General features: G+C 40.9%; 1 protein-coding gene across 3 annotated transcripts in view; it reads left to right on the top strand.

Moving 5' to 3' along the window:
• DYNC2H1 (dynein cytoplasmic 2 heavy chain 1) overlaps positions 1 to 13446 on the top strand; it is a 1560829-nt gene that overhangs the window by 582576 nt on the left and 964807 nt on the right. The window lies entirely within an intron of this gene.

Here is a 13446-nt window from a genome sequence, read left to right as displayed (position 1 = left end):
TCTATGTTTTTTTCAGTGAATTTCAAAGGTTTTTAAATGCTAATTCCTAACTTTAACATGTCTGAAACCTATGGTTTTTTCAGTGAATTTCATAGGTTTTGTAAATGACTAAGTTTAAATGTATTGTTATATATATTTTTTTATACTGATTTACTACATTTTTTTACACTATAGATATTTTATTTTTTAAAGTATATTATATTCACATTATACATTACATTACAAAATATACCTTCTCAGAATTAGTTACTTTAGTTTAAATACTTTGGAAATAGGCAGTAGACTTTTAAGTACAGTACTTAAAGTTGTTGCAATAGGCAACACAATTTCAAATACAATGCAATATTGAGCTCAATGTGAATTTCTAGTTAAATGCAATTTGTTACTTTATGGATTACTTTTTTAACCACAGGACTGGATCCTAGATTTAGTCCTTGGACATCTCCTGTAAACAGTTGAGTAAAAGCATTTTGGTTACAGTAGTGATTTTTATGGAATATTATTGTATTTTAAAAGTTGACACTTCGAAACTTTTTCACATAGAATTACTAATGTTATCCTATGGGAGGAAATTCACTTAGCAGGTAAGTAGTGTTATCGGTACTTTTTCTTACTCAGTGGTGTATCCTGGATCCAGCACTGATGCATTTCCTGTAAACAGTTGAAAGAATGCGTTTAAGTCATACAGGCGATTTTTATAGAATATTTGGATTCCTATGGACCAAATACAAATTACTGGTAAGTACAGTTAGAATTACTTTTCAGGTTCAGTACTGGGTTAACAGATGCAGCACTGGGTTCTCTCCTGATAACAGGTGAGTAAATCGGAATTCGTTTTTCGGATGATTTTAGGTTAATATTTTAAAGTCCTAAAACTCCACACTTAGAAGAATTTCCAAGTGAAACCAGTCAATGTTAGCCTATGGAAGGAAATTCAAGTTACTGGTAAGTATGGTTAGAATTACTTTTCAGAATCAGTACTGGGCTCAAATGTGCAGCACTGAGGTCTCTCCTGATAACAGGTAAGTAAATTGGAATTCAAAGTACATCCAGTAAGCGCCACACAGCTGCGTAGCAGAGAGATGTAAAAAGGGGCACGGCCTGCACCACCTCTCTGCAACGCAGAGCAGTGGCGCTTCCTGGAAGCGCCTGGTGGGCTACTTGGCCCCCACAGTCCCTCAAGTTTGATGTGGAATTTTTTCCCTTACTTAAAAAACGCCACAGGGCGTGTCTGCACATATCACGTCAGGCCCAGTCCCCTCCCTTCACAATTGTGTAAACGCACCCTGTCACCGTTCTAAGTTGAGAGATTAAGTCCCCTTCAATCCTAAGGGTCCGTAGGGTCAAACTAGCCCACTAGGTACCTCCAGTGAGCGCCACAGAGCTGCGTTGCAGAGAGGTGTAAAAAGGGGCATGGCCTCTGAACTCCTCTCTGCAACACAGCTCCCTGGCGCATACTGGAGTTACCTGTTGGGCTATTTGGCCCTCAGGGACCCTTGGAATTGAAAGAGAATTAATTCCCCAACATAAAACGCGACACAGGGCGTGTTTGCAAGGTGGTGAAGGAAGGGGGCGTAGCCTGAGGTGATATGTCTGCAAACACGCCCTGTTGCGCGTTTTAAGTTAGAGAATTAATTACCACCAGGTACCTCCAGTATGCACCAGGAGGCTGCGTACTGGAGGTACCTGGCGTTGCAGAGAGGTGTAAAAAGGGGCGTGGCCTCATTATACCTCTCCGCAAGGGAGCCCCCGGGCCCATACTGGAGGCTCCTGGTGGGCTAGTTGGCCCCTAGGGACCCCCAGTATACAAGTGGAATTAGTTCTACCTGTGCAAACGCACCAGGGGGCTCGTTTGCAGATAGGTGCAGGGAGGGTGCGTGACCTCCTCCCGATCCCGTTAAAAAAAAAAAACTTTTAAGAAGGGGGGCTGTGTAGCGTGAGGCCTTTGGGGTACTTGTGGGACCCCCTGAGCAGGCTAGGTGGTCAGGGTGTTTCTACCCTGCCCCCTTTGCGTGTTTTTCGTGTTTTTTTGCTGCTTTCTTGTGCCTCGTTTCTACCGAGGCACAAGATGGCTGCCAACACTTCCTGGTTTGAAGTGTTGACAGCCAATTAGCATAAAGCTCGTGCTCGGGGAGGTACAGAGTACGGTACTTCATCCCTAGATATATATATATCTATGATTTTACTTTTGATTCTCTCAGGAACTACTGAACGGATTTACACCATTTACCAAAAAGCATGATCTGCAAACCGAACTCTACCTTTTTGCTAAATTTGGTGTAATTCCGTTATGCAGTTCGGGCTGTAGCCCTGGCCTAAGGTCCTATGGAAAATTGCAACACGTTTTGGGACCCCCTTTTTCTCAGCCCCCGCTTCACGAATCACCCCCAAACTTTCAGGGAAGGAGCGGAGCAGGCCATTTTCTTGGAGAATTTCGCGAAGATTCGTCGACCGGCGCCAAAGTTATTCCAAATAGAATGTTGCGGATTTCAAATGGAAACTAGGCCCTAACTATAACTACCTACTGGCGACCGCTGAGGCTTCTGCTTCTTTCTTCGAGAGAAGGTGCTTGCTTCATATTGTTACGAGTGTTCAAGAAGCGCGTTTCAGAAGCCCCCTCATCACAAGTGGCCCGGAGAATCTGGTTCCTGCTTTGGCATCTTCTTGTTTCTTCGAGCTTTTGAAAATCTCCAGGCTCGCCGGCAGTCCGAGCAATCTGCAGCGGTACAGCGAGGTATTCCCTCAGCCAGGGCGGGTTGCATTGTCTTCCTGCTCACGCGAATTTGCACTCAGACTCATGGTCGATGAGGTGAAGGGGACCTAAGGCGGCACCACAAGTTTCACTTTGCGGGGTTCCAGAACGCTGTGCAGAGCACCTCACCCCCTGCTATTCTCTTGGATCACCCCAAGCGACCCTGAGCATCACTCACCTGGGAGCCATTGTTGCATCCTGGGAAACGGAGTCCGCAGACCTTCTCGGACCGGTTGAACTATCACCTGAGGATACTGTTGCTGAGGGGCGGAGCAGATACTCGCACCTATCATAGTGCGGTTAGGTACATTTAAACTGCAGAGCGTCAGGACTTCCATTAAATTCACCGCAGGCGCTGACGAAGGCCAAACCGGCCGAAATGCATTCGCCATTCATTTGAAATAAACGGTGTTGCCTTTTAAATCCAAACTGAGGCTTCTGCTTCTTTCTTCGAGAGAAGGTGCTTGCTTCATATTGTCACGCGTGTTCCAGAAGCGCGTTTCAGAAGCCCCCTCATCACAAGTGGCCCGGAGAATCTGGTTCCTGCTTCGGCATCTTCTTGTTTCTTCAAGCTTTTGAAAATCTCCAGGCTCGCCGGCAGTCCGAGCAATCTGCAGCGGTACAGCGAGGTATTCCCTCAGCCAGGGCGGGTTGCATTGTCTTCTTGCTCCCGCGAATTTGCACTCGGACTCATGGTCGATGAGGTGAAGGGGACCTAAGGCGGCACCACAAGTTTCACTTTGCGGGGTTCCAGAACGCTGTGCAGAGCACCTCACCCCCTGCTATTCTCTTGGATCACCCCAAGAACGACCCTGAGCATCACTCACCTGGGAGCCATTGTTGCATCCTGGGAAACGGAGTCCGCAGACCTTCTCGGACCGGTTGAACTATCACCTGAGGATACTGTTGCTGAGGGGCGGAGCAGATACTCGCACCTATAATAGTGCGGTTAGGTACATTTAAACTGCAGAGCGTCAGGACTTCCATTAAATTCACCGCAGGCACTGCCGAAGGCCAAACCGGCCGAAATGCATTCGCCATTCATTTGAAATAAACGGTGTTACCTTTTAAATCCCCACTGAGGCTTCTGCTTCTTTCTTCGAGAGAAGGTGCTTGCTTCATATATATATATATATATATATATATATATATATATATATATATATATATATATATATATATATATATATATATATATATATATATATGTGTATATATATATATTTATATATGTATATGTATATATATATATTTATATATGTATATATATATATATATATATATATTTATATATGTATATATATATATATATATATATATTATATATGTATATATATATATATGTATATATATATATATGTATATATATATATATATATGTATATATATATATTTATATATGTATATATATATATATCTATATATATATCTATATATATATGTATATATATATATATGTATATATATGTATATATATTTATATATATGTATGTATATATATATTCAATGAAAAAACCATAGGTTATAGACCATATATAGTTAGGAATTAGCATTTACAAAAACATATTTTACTCACACAAAACCATTGAAATTTCATATATAGTTAGTTGCCCTAACTATATATCGCGCACCCGCAATCCACTGCTGATGATGTCACATATTACATCATTCATGACATGGTCAGTGACATCACTGATGACATCTAAACGCTTATATATATATATACATACACACACATACACACACACACACTACTTTGTGTCCAAACCATCAACTTGTCATTTTCAGTAAATACACTGTTCGTCCCTGTCCGGCTTTCCACCTAAAATAATTAGTAAATTTCCTCAGAAATGCCCACTTATTATTTTTGTAACATGGCAATTTTTACTGTTAAGACATCTTTTTGATTTTTAGTAAATAGATTTTGCCCCCATACACATTATTTTACAAAATACAATGCTGTTAAAATTATTTGCTTGTACATTTCAATAAATTTACTACTTTAGTACCCACAAACCAGCTTGTGATTTTCATGAAATACCCCTATTTTGTCACAGTATTCTGGCTTTTTATTTTTAGTTGGGTCACACTCATTCTGCCTCATTCACAAATATTGTAAATTTGCAGTTGGTCGTAAAGACATTAGCAACTCTGTAGACTCAATTTGTAATGCAGAAAGATGTTGCAGAATCTCAACAGTAGGTGCCACGCAGAGCTTCCATGCACTTTCGCTGCTCCGCTATTTTGAATAATGCCCTCATCAACAACCTTCAACAGTGGAATTCGAAGCAGAACGTTATAAATGGTCCTAGGCGATTTGCGTTAGGAATACACAAAATGCAATTCTGACAAAATTAAGAAGGAAAAGGCACAGACTTTTCACTACTGAAACCTATGCAGAAACAAACAAAAATATAAAAGTAATCCCGCAATTGCTGACTATTACTGAACCCTACCTGTTGATAACCGTAGGGTAAGAGAGAGTATGTACAGTCAAAGGTATGCCGAATTTCAGTATCGACGATAAAATGCATAAGGTTTAGGTTTTCGAAGGAGGTGTTACTATAACCTCAGCCATGAGCTGCATGGAACATGACATGCAGCACTTCCAATGCATGTAATTACTGTTAGACCGTCCTTAAAAACACTTAAATATGACTTATTTTCTTTCTAAATACGGTTGGACCTATTCGCTAATATATTTTCGAATGTTAAAATAGGTTTCCTGCCGAATACAACATCTGCAAGGAATTCACAAAAAGATTCCTGGCAAGTTTAAAACTGCTTCACTACTGTGGATTTCCCTTCCCTTCAAGAATGTGGGGAAATCCCAGGCAAGGGCTGTGGCTGGAGTAACTGCTCTTTCAATATAGGAAAAGGAATGGATGTTTTGATATTTGTTGAGTGTAGTGGAATATGTTTTCTCTGCAGTTAAAAAGAAACGGGAAACACGAAAAAGAAACGTGTATTTGCGATATTAGCTCCATTCCTCCTATGTGGAAATCTTCCGAACGATGGGCCAATCCCAGCGCGGCCCTGAGGCGAGCCCCGCGATGACGTCAGAGCTCCTTGACAAATCGGAGCGCGGCTCCTTCGCCGGCCCCGCCCACAACCAGGCGGCGGCCATCTTAAGGCAGCTCGGGCGGCGGCGGTGATCTCGGGGGCCAAAACGAGGGGTGGGCACCCTCGAAATTAAAACAAAAACATTAAAATGAAAGAGACAAACCCCCCAACACCCCCCCCCCCAAAAAAAAATCGCGAAAAATCGCGGGGTGCGCGCACGCGTTCGCGCTTATAGATATATAATTGATTTCTCTTTTAATTTTCTCAGGAACCACTGGAGGGATTTACACAATTTTACCAAAAGCGTGATCTGCATACCAGACACTACCATTTTGACAAGTTTGGTGTAATTCCCTTCAGCGGTTCAAGCTGTAGCTGAGTCTAAAGGTCCTATGGAAATTAACATGGGGAAAACACGTTTTGGGACCCCCCTTTTTTCTCAGCCCCCACTTGACGAATCCCCCCCAAACTTTCAGGGAAGGAGCGGAGCGGAGCGAGCCATCTTCTTTGAGAAATTTGCGAAGATTCATCAACCAGAGCCAAAGTTATTCCCAATAGAATGTTGGGGATTTCCTATGGTAAACCGTCCTAACTATATATACCTACTGGCGAAAAAGTACCAGTAAATCATCTATGCACAATGATAATATTAGTCAAATAATATCGAAATTAGAAGCCGATTACTGCTCATAAATTGCCGTTTAAGGTGGTTTGGTGAATTGAAATAAGCCCACTTGGGCTGTATTGACTTTACCTAAAACTGTGTGAAAATGTCCCGAATTAGGGGTAGAGGAATGACGAATTATAAAAGAAATATGTATTGTTTCTTATTCATTCTTTCACGGTTTTTTCCACTTTGATTAGATGCTTTATTTATGTAAATTGCATTTTTTGAGGCTTCTTTGAAAATGGCACTGAAAAATAATAAGCTTTTGACTTGAATGTTGTGCACGATGATAATATGTGTAAATAACTTTTCCATTTCTATGAATTTGCTTGTCACGTGATGCATCACGTCAGCATAGAGCACTTTAAATGTATGTATGTGTTAACACAAAACCTATCGTGACCAAGCCTGCTGGGTCAGGCGAAACGCGTCGTAAGCGACTTTTGGAATAAAGAAAGTTCTTTCACCACGCTGTGTCGTCTCCTTCGGAAATTGGTTCGGAGTTTTGAGCGCTTGATGTGAATCCTGCCTTGCTCATGAGGCCGGAAAGACGACACGCCCTCTGATTTGGAGACAGCAGCCGTTCGTGAGCATTCGGAGGTGTTTTGTTTGCTGCCGTTCCCCTCCCACGGAAGAAGAAAGAGAAGCTACAGAGTACTCTTCGCTGTGCCCTGAACCCGCTCGCCGGAAAAAACGCCGTTTCAGTTCTGAAGGGTGAGTGCGCAAAGAGCGAGCACCTGAGATTTGTCTGACGGCGGGAAGGGCGTAGTGTGTGGTTCGAGGCATAGAGTGTCCGTGGTATTGAGGAAGAGGGAAAGCTACACTGGGGCTTTGAGATTGGATTCATCCCCACGCTAGCGGTTGGTGAGAGAACGCGTAGACGAGGAAGTACGGAAAAGTACTCAAAATGTCGATAGAAGAGGAAATGAACGAGCGTGAGCGGGAAGCGCTACTGATCTTTGATGAAGTAACCACTGGTGTGGCGGCTAAACAGCAAACAACTAAAGCGCGCAATGAGAAGATGCCTGATGTTTTGATCCGCTTAAAGCGTCTTGAGAAATTGTCCAGAGGGGAGCTCTCTAAATGGTGGGAGTCGAGATCCCTACAAAGATACCTTGAAGTAGGGCGAATCCCAAGGGGGTTAAGAATACTTGTGGCCCCAACCTACGAAGACCCTGACCCGCTGATGTTGCAGGAGTGGGCGGACAACAATCAAGAATCCTCATTCCGCATGCTTAGGATCTTAATTAAATATGCGGAGAAAGACCGAGCTAAGATGCTAGAGGAAATAGGGCAAATCAATGACATGTTGGCAAAAGAAGAAAACCAAGAGCCGATAACCGTTTATAAAAAGGAGATGGGGGAACGCATAAAAAAACTGGCAACTTCCATTAAAGAACGAAAGGCTCAAAAATTCATAAGGGACAAGAAAGACTATGATCGTGGGCAGATCTATACTTTTGCCAAGAAATTCGAGAATGTGAGGAGATTAAAAATGAGCAGTGCTACCCAAAAACAACAAGTTTCTCAATCTGGGGCGAGCAGTGTACCTAGCTCGGATGTACTAACCTCGGCGGATGAAGGTCCTAGCGGTGAAATGGGAGAAAAAATTCCCACTGTAATAGATGAACTTACTTTTTTTCAAGAGGACCGGCGCTTCAACCTCCGCCCAAGAACCAAGGTAGACTACGCCAAACCTCCAAGGGCAAAAGGCAGAGGCAAAGGCGCAAAAGGCGCCAAGGTGCAAAACAAAGAGTAGATGCACAACTGTCAACAATCATTGTCCCAACCATATGCCAGCAACAACCATCAATAATTAACTTGACAGATTTGGAACTTTCCACTGAAGAGGAACAAACACTCGACTTGGGCCTGTCATTTTGCCCAGAAGCCGGGTTTAACTACGTCCAAACACGCATCGACATCTTCAAGTTTGCTAGACTGCTGAAACTAAAAAAACATTTCACTATGAACCCAAGCTCGAGCAGCGGAGTTTTGAACCCCAGTAACAGTGGGAGTATTCCTGGTGAATTGAATGTACAAGACATGGACCTCATGTTAGACTTTCATCCTCCTTTTAGGATAGATGGCAATGATGAAAATTTTGATGAAGAGGAAACATTAGAACCTTCGGAACTTATGAGCCACGCAGATGAAGTGGCAAGAGCTGAAGGACTAACCATCAATGCTAGCGACCCAACTGGTTTTCGCCCGAGGTCGCGTTTCACTCCTTACACTGCACGGGATAATATTGATATCTTCAATGATTTGGTGGTGAATGATCTTAAGAATCTGGAAAAGTGTACCAGTGTGTGCAATAAAAAATTCAACAAGCAAGAAAAAGCTCAGGCAACCCTTATTGAAAAAATCAAGCGGAATGAAAACTGTATTGTTCGAAATGCGGATAAGGGTGGGAACGTGGTTCTCTGGGACAGGCAGAAATATATATCTGAAGCCTATAAACAACTAAATAATAGAGCTTGTTATGTCAGGATTAAACAAGAATTGATGTTTAATAGCCATGCTGAGTATAATTCAGATTTGGAGAAATGGTATAGCCAAGCCCTAATCACCCATGATGAATTGAAATTTTTGAAGATATCTAATCCAGTCACCCCAGTGTTTTATCTGCTCCCGAAGGTGCATAAGGACATATACAACCCCCCTGGTAGACCAATTATTTCCGCCATTGGTAGTGGGTTGGAGAACACCTCTAAATTTATTGATTCCTTTCTTAATCCCCTGGCATCACAATTACCTTCATATATTCTTGATACAGGGGATTTTCTAAAGTCCATCTATGACATACCTTGGGAGGATGATTTGATTTTGGTAACTATCGACGTTACCACACTGTATACAAGCATTAAACACAGCGATGGCTTGAATGCCATTAGACATTTTTTAGGAACCAGACCAATCAAATTATGGGCTCACACGCAAATGTTGTTGTCTATGGTCTCTACCTGTTTGAAAAATAATTTCTTCATTTTTAATAATGAACTGTTCCATCAAACCTGTGGTACTGCGATGGGCACCTGCTTCGCCCCCAGCTATGCGAATTTGCATATGGGCTGGTGGGAGGAGCAGGTGATCCGGAAGCAGTACCAAAATGAATGTGAGAATAACATCCTCCATTGGAGTCGTTTTATTGATGACTTATTTGTTGTCTGGAAAGGCTCCATGGTAGACCTCAATCTCTTTCTGGCAAGAATACAGCAGAACAGTTTGAATCTTAAATTTACTAGTACCGCTAGTACTGAATCTGTCAACTTTTTAGATCTGACTGTTTATGTAAAGGATGGTAGAATACAAACTAAAATATACAGGAAGGAGACCTCCGGAAACACTGTGCTACACGCCAGTAGCTTCCATCCCACCTGCTTGGTGAACAGTATCCCTTATGGGGAGGGTCTTAGAGTGTTGAGGAACTGCAGTGACTCACAAGACAGAGAGAATGCTTTAAATGATTTACAACAGCGTTTCAAGCAAAGAGGGTACAGTAACAACTGTCTGGAGACATCTTTCAATAAAGTCAGACAAAAGACAAGAGAGGAAGTCCTTTTTAGGGATAGGAGAATGAAGAAACAGGAAGGGAATGAGTGCAGAATAATCACGAACTACAACAAATTGCATGGTTCTGTGAGGAAAATACTAAGCAGACATTGGCATGTCATTAAGAATGACCCAATTATTGGTCCAGCTTTAAGCACCAGACCCCTGATCACTTTTAGAAAGGCGAAATCCTTTAAACAGCTGCTAGTCAAAACCATACTGACTAAGACAAAAAAGAAGACAAATAGAAGCAATTGGTTGGCTAGAAAAGATGGGTTTCTTAAATGCAAAAAATGTAAGGCTTGTGAGCATGGGAGGAACACCAGTACATACAAACCGGGTCTCTCAAACAGGATGAAAAAAATCAAAGGACAGTTTGACTGTAAAACGGAATTTTCGATTTATGTTTTGAGCTGTGGATGTAATTTACAGTATGTTGGTAGTACAATTAAACCCGTTCACCAACGGATACTACAACATTTGAGGGCGATAAAAAATGCTGATAGAACATATCCAGTCGCCCGACACTTCGAAAAATTCCATGATAAGAATGTAAACAGTCTGTCCTACTATGTGATTGACTCCGTGCCCTTGAATGAAAGAGGGGGGGATAGGGTAAAAAAACTGCGCAAACTAGAGTCATGGTACATAGTTGAACTAAATACAAAAAGCCCGTATGGATTAAACATTGAAGAAGATCTATACACTCACCTATGATTTATATTATGACTTTAAAATCAATTAATTTTTTGTGGTGTATCTGACTTCCTGCATAAACAAAAGTTCATTTCCTCTAGGAGTTAAAGTAACTGATTGTTTTTAATCAAGTGCTCTTACAGTCAATAAATAGAATAGATTGGGTTTGCCCACTGGGGCTCTATTTTTTCTGGAAAAAGTACCAGTAAATCATCTATGCACAATGATAATATTAGTCAAATAATATCGAAATTAGAAGCCGATTACTGCTCATAAATTGCCGTTTAAGGTGGTTTGGTGAATTGAAATAAGCCCACTTGGGCTGTATTGACTTTACCTAAAACTGTGTGAAAATGTCCCGAATTAGGGGTAGAGGAATGACGAATTATAAAAGAAATATGTATTGTTTCTTATTCATTCTTTCACGGTTTTTTCCACTTTGATTAGATGCTTTATTTATGTAAATTGCATTTTTTGAGGCTTCTTTGAAAATGGCACTGAAAAATAATAAGCTTTTGACTTGAATGTTGTGCACGATGATAATATGTGTAAATAACTTTTCCATTTCTATGAATTTGCTTGTCACGTGATGCATCACGTCAGCATAGAGCACTTTAAATGTATGTATGTGTTAACACAAAACCTATCGTGACCAAGCCTGCTGGGTCAGGCGAAACGCGTCGTAAGCGACTTTTGGAATAAAGAAAGTTCTTTCACCACGCTGTGTCGTCTCCTTCGGAAATTGGTTCGGAGTTTTGAGCGCTTGATATATATATATATATGTGTATATATATATGTATATATATGTATATATGTATATATATATATATATATATATATATATATATATATATATATATATATATATATACACATATATATATATAAATATATATACATATATATATCCACTAGCTGTACACGGCCACACGTTGCTGTGGCTCAGTCTGGTTAAATGGAAGAGAAAGAAAAGAGTAAGTGCACGTTTCTAATATGTTTAATTTCACAATGCTTGTGAGTATACAATATGTTTTTGTGACTATTGTCTGTATGCGTCCCTTGTAGAAGTTGCGCAGCAAGCAAATCGATAGGCCTTTCGATTAAAAACACGCAAGTATTGTACACACGCGTTTTCAAATCCAACGTTGTGTATATATAAACATGCACTAATGTTGCACAGTGAACCAACTCCTCCCCCCTCCCTCTACCCACTTCCCGGTCTGCCATCCTGACACCAACTGTCCATCCTAATATATGTAGACTATTGTCTCTATGCATCCTTTCTTAATGTTGCAAAGTGAACCAACTCCTCCCCCCTCCCTCCACCCACTTCCCGGTCTACCATCCTGACACCAACTGTCCATCCTAATATATGTAGACTATTGTCTCTATGCGTCCATTGTAGTTGTTGCGCAGCAACCAAATCGATAGGGTCTGTTCGGCCTTTTGATTAAAAACACGCGCGTATTGGACACACGCGTAATCGAATCCAACGTTGTGTATATATAAACACGCGTTTATTCAAATCCAATGTTGTGTCAAGCAATCAGTGAAGAACTTTTGGAGATTTAAGATTTTGAACAAACGAAAAATGACATTTTTATGAGTCTGTTCTGGCTTTTGATTAAAAATGCACGTATTTGACACGGGCATATTCGAATCCAACGTTGTGTCAAAATTTCAAAGCAATCGATGAAGAACTTTTGGAGATCTATAATACCCAGATTAAGAGTGCTGCATTATATGAGGCGAGTTGAGGAGCCACTATAATTCTTCTCCTTTCGAAGTGGGCTTAAACAATTTTATAAGGGTATTTGGTAGCCCGGGGTGTGGGACCCTCTCCTGCAACTCAGACTGGACCCTGCCATCAAGCCCATCACAAAAGAGGTAAGATTGCTACCCTTAATGTATTGGTTTTGGGTCTAGTCGAAAGAGGCTCTAAATCCATATAAAGAAGTTGTATGTGAAATTATAGCGCTAGTCGGCTTATATTGAACTAACTTTCAATAGTTTGAAGTTGGGAAGGCTCTGGATCGACCCCCCTAACCATCAATAGCAACACTAAGGGTGTTATCAATCAGGCATATTGGGAAAACTTTATTACATCCAACGAATTCTCCGACTCTCTAGGTAGCAGGACTTAAACCTTTTTAATGCACAAAAATATAGTTAAACTAGAGAACGCCCTCGATTTTATCCATCTGACTCAGGCTCTCTCTCTTTTCCTGCAATTTCACTATGGCTACCTTCCTCTGGCCACCTACGTTTTATCTTGGACTTAGTTGATTACAAATCAAAACTTTGTCCAGCCTGCCGTTCTACAGATGAGCATTCTTTTTTGTAGGGCTCATTCTTGATTGATTGCCCCAATGTGTTGGGCTATGGGGCTGTGTGACCATATTTACTCCCTAAGTATATGCAAAAGTGACCCTAGGGTAATTCTGGTGTTCGCTGTGGACAATTTTATTATGTCTGTATGGTCAATACAGCAAACATCATTGCCTTTGTATAGATCTCAGCACTGTTGCATTATAGGCACTATCCATTTAACCAATATTTCTGTTGATGGATCCAACTTTTTAAAAGACTATCAATGCCCGATTATTTTAGCATTTTATGACTTTAATTTTATTGATTATATAGCCTGAATGTTAATGGTCTGTCTTTTTAACAATTTGAATTGTACTTTATAAAATTTGTGTTTAATCTTTGT

The sequence above is a fragment of the Lissotriton vulgaris genome, chromosome 8, assembly GCF_964263255.1.
Source record: "Lissotriton vulgaris chromosome 8, aLisVul1.2, whole genome shotgun sequence".
Classification (NCBI taxonomy): Eukaryota; Metazoa; Chordata; class Amphibia; order Caudata; family Salamandridae; genus Lissotriton; species Lissotriton vulgaris.
The sequence above is the reverse complement of the archived record's forward strand: the minus strand, read 5'-3'. Positions and strand labels throughout refer to the sequence as shown.